This window comes from Phaethon lepturus, unplaced genomic scaffold (genome assembly GCF_000687285.1).
Source record: "Phaethon lepturus isolate BGI_N335 unplaced genomic scaffold, ASM68728v1 scaffold9600, whole genome shotgun sequence".
In the NCBI taxonomy this organism is placed as follows: Eukaryota; Metazoa; Chordata; class Aves; order Phaethontiformes; family Phaethontidae; genus Phaethon; species Phaethon lepturus.
The window spans coordinates 11,087-15,692 of record NW_010511174.1 but is presented as its reverse complement, the minus strand read 5'-3'; positions in this window follow the sequence as shown (position 1 = coordinate 15,692).

Sequence of the window (4,606 nt, the reverse complement as noted above, 5' to 3'; positions counted from 1 at the left end):
AACCGAATGAAGATTTTCCTTAGAATGAGTCTATCTGCCCTCACTGAAGTTAACATTTCTCAAAAAGATCTTTCAAAAGAGTATTATCATTACTATTTCACATAGCATTGCTATGAATTAAAAATAATTATTAATTCATATTATGATGATTAATTTAATGCTACTTATAAATGTTCAATTAGTGTTTTAATTTAGTTGTTTTTCATGCTTAGATTAACTTCTGTAAAGGTTTTTCATTACTGTTGGGTTCTTTGAGGGTTGTTTTTTGAGGGTTGTTTTTACAGTTTAAGAAACACTACTGATATAGGGATTATGGCATTAACTGTACTTCTATCAGTGACTGTGAGCACATCAGATTTTTAAAAACAGATTGTCCTGAATAAGGCCTGTGTTGTAACAGAAAGGCATAGCAATGCCAGCAAACTAGGAAGACATCTTATATTGACATGATATTTATTCTCTGAATATAAGTTTTGCAGTCCCTGAATCAGAGACAGTGTACAAGAATCGTATTTTTAGCCAACATTTTATATTCACCAAACCTTCTGGTATGCATAGTTCAATTATTGCATCTTCTTGATTTCCACAAAGGAAACCACTATCAAGTGCAAAGTGCAAAGGTACAACTTCTGGCTGAGGAGGTCCACGAGCCAAAGACTGCTGAAAAAATAGGGAACTAGCACTATATGCCTGCCATGTTACCCTTGGCACCCAGTATTAGACATTTTCAGGGACAAAATTCTGAATTACATGGCTTGTTGATGTCAACCTTTACAAGCTTCTTGTCCTTTTGTTTACAGAAAAAAATTATTACAAATTTCATGTAGTTGCCCTAGTATTCCAACATAAGTTAATATTTGAATTCTTGTGTATGAATTTATTTTGTTTACAAATGGTTTTCTACACACTGGAGGTGTGGAAAAATCACATTTTGTGTTTACCATATAATTTATATATTTTTAGTAATATATTCTGAGCACTTATTAGGACACATGGGTGGAAAATTCTAATTTAAAGTAGAATAGTTGTTAAGCAACTTTGAAATTTAATTAGAACCCTTTGCTGCATTTCATTATGAGGTTATTTCATAATTACTCAGCAGGTCCTAGGTATTTACTAATGCAGAAGTGACAGTACATGATACTGTTGAATTATAACTGCACAGCTGGAGAAGATATTTAGAAAAATAAAGAACAGATAAATGCATCATTTAAAAAGTATCAGGGGAAAATTCAGCATTGAATATCCTCCCCACCACCACCCTTTGTAGTTGTAAATAATGCTACAAAATCCAGTATGGTCGTCTGTCTTCTGACTTGAGGAGACAACCAAATAGAACCAGTTGGTTCTTCGCTTATGCAACTTACAGGATTTGGGATATTAGCACGTAGAAGAAAGCTAAGCTCCTAACCAATGGAGAGATGAGCAAACTGCTACAACGGGCCCTGTACTCTCACTATGTTGAATTTAGTGCAGTGAGTCAACAGGATGGGGTGGAATTGGGTTCAAAATACGCTGAGACACACTATGTTTTTTTTTTTTTTCCCTTGGGAAAAAAAAAACCTAAACCTACAATTCCTTTTGCCTGAGTAATACCTGCATTGCAGACCCTCCCAAATTCTGCCATGAAAAATGAAGTTACCACCATCATTCAAAACTATTAAAAGAATAAGGTAATATGTTACTACCTCTCAGAGAGATAAAGACATTAATATTATGCAGACAGTATTCGTGCACTCAGTCACAGAAGCACAGTTTACATTTTAACACTTCCAGCCATAAGAAATAAAAGTTCAACGGAATACTTATGAGAAAATAATTTTTTGTTTTGCCTTCCTTTCTCTTTTGACTAGGAAAATTCCAACAGGAAACAGAGTGTATATACTAAAGCCCCTCAAGCAATATCTTCCAATTATTTTGCATAACTTCACTGGTATCTTTAATCAGTATAAACATGTATGTTTTTCATTTTAACTTCTCCTGCAGTTGAATTGGGCTTTCTGCAATCACTTACTCTTTTTCAATGTCCTGGACAGCTTTGAATTTCCCTTTTTCACTCCCTCCTCCTTTGTTTATTATTCTTTACCGCTCCTAACAAAGCCATTGTTTGATTCATGGAAGAAAACAGATGACACAGTAAGCTTTTTCTCACTGTGATATTCAGAGCTCAACTTCTTAGCTTCCTTCCCTTCTGTTCTTTACTTGGCCTCTTCCTATATTTTCATCCCGTTTTCCTCCTGCTGGTTCCAAAGGACGTCTGTTGCTATCCATGGGCAGAACTGTGGCTGTGGATGAGGTTTCACACGCATGAAACTCCGTGACCCTCCCCCTGCTTCTTTCCACCCCTGCACCACTTCCTCCTTTGTACCTCAGGGAACTGATTCAAGACAAAATCCAGCCCAGCAACTGAAGAGAATTTTTAACCCAGCAGCATTATGGTGATGTTTTCGATAGTTTTTAACCCAGCACAAAGTTGTGCAAGCATGGAAACAGGGGCAGGAAAGGTCTAATAGGTTCTTCTAATGTCCAAGCTAGTTCATATAGATCTAAAGCAAATGCAGAACTATGATATGAAATGATCAGTCTCGTAATCTTTTTCAGTCAGCCAAATTCCACATAGATCTTAAGGCACAATAAGGACACTATTTCATTAATTGGGGTTATTACACAGCTTCTGAAAAGTGGCACAAATTATACCAATTCAAGCATCTTTATACTAATAACACAATGTCCAACGATTGTCAGTCTGTGTCAATTGTATCACAAGTAATGTAGTTGCACTGAACCTGTCCCCCACATAAAAAACACACAAATTAACTTTCTGTGCCTGAAAGGCATCAAGTTACCCCAGACACCTGAATGGTTTGCAGGCCTCTCTGTAGAAGAAACATAGAAGTTTTTGCTTCCAACGATATGCTGGATGAGACAGTACTGTCAAAAAAACCCACAGCAGCCTTAAGTTTTGACACACAAAGTTTGTAAGTGCTATGGGAAATATTAAGGAGTACTTCTTGTAGATGAGTTCTGCTACGAGAGGGTCCAATAAAAATTTTGCTACTGATTGCTCTGTGCACACCACTAGCACAACATGAAATACATCATACTTGTAAGGAACATTGCTGCCTAGAACAGAAACGTCAGTTTAAATGTATTTTTCTACAGAAACCAAATTAAATTAAAACCAGCAAATGATGCTTGTTTTTTTAAATGTTGTTTTATTTAATCTTTTGCTTTTTCCCCCGCCTCTACTTAAGTAAGGAAACACCTTGCTAAAATACACTTCCTTTAAGATACCTGACTTTCACATCAACCACCCCTTCCTCCTCTAACAATCTCTTACACTCCCCAAAATGAAGTCAGTAATGCAGACACACAATTTCCCAATATCAGACCAACACCAAATTTTAGCTGACAAAATATTAGAACATGCCTTTGTCATGATAAAAACTTTGGTTTACATACTTCCATTACAGAACATCTTTCTCAAACTTTTAAATCCTTGGTATGATACAATATGAACAAATTGAATGTATTTCTCAGGAAGATCTAAAGTGGTAAATTACTGAAGACATAATACTGGGTTTTTACATTCAAAACTATTAATTTCACAAAATAATGAGTCTTCATAAATAATGTTGAACTGTGCATTTAAATCAGTTTGTTAAGATTACCAAAACATTCAGATTTTTTCTGATCACACATTTTCATGCAGCTGCAGCTGAAAAAAAACTTTTTAAAAGACAGCTTCCCTCTACTAAGAAGCAGCAACAGAGGACATAATATTTAATTCCTATCTACAAGACAGTGGTTTTGTAAGAGCTCCATCAATACATAGTATACTGTTGAAGCATATCACATTCTGTGTCACAAGAATAAATTACTATTAGAAAAATATGTTAAAAATGGATATGTACATAGCCATGCTAGCTTTTGTATGTTTGCTTCTCTCTATGTAGACTGATTAACTCTACTTACCTATGGATAAACAGTACTTAACTGTGAGTATTCACAACTATTTAACTTTTTAATTTTTGCACATGTACCGAGGTCTTAATTTATTGGTTATTATAAAGGCCACTACAAAGATATCATTAGATAAAACTAATTCCCAGTTCTGTTTTTTGAATAGCAGAAATGGAAGAATGATCACTAAACAAGGAGTTTTAAATGCAACTGGAAAAATAATAGTCATCTAACTGATATTACCTGACAGAAGAAAACCAGACTTTTTGTTGTTGTTGTTGTGTCTCATGATTAGTCCCCTACCATCACCAATACTTGAGACAGTAGATACAGTTGCTGGAGATAGAAGATAGAGACAGAAGGTATTTCACACCCTTGTCTCTTATTTTACATTAAAAAGATTGTAACAGCTGATGCCTGTCAGCTTTGTATCTGACCACCTGCAAAACAAAAAGTAAAACTTACTTCAGTGTTCTTGCATACCCTAACATATATTTTAAAGTGGTATAACATTTATTTTACATACGCCTTTGCTGCACATATGCTTGGCAGCATAGTCTTGACAGCTCAAGAGTATTTTTCATTAATATTTGCATTTGAGTAACTGTTCTGTAAGTAAAAGGTTCCAGGCAATACACGTGTT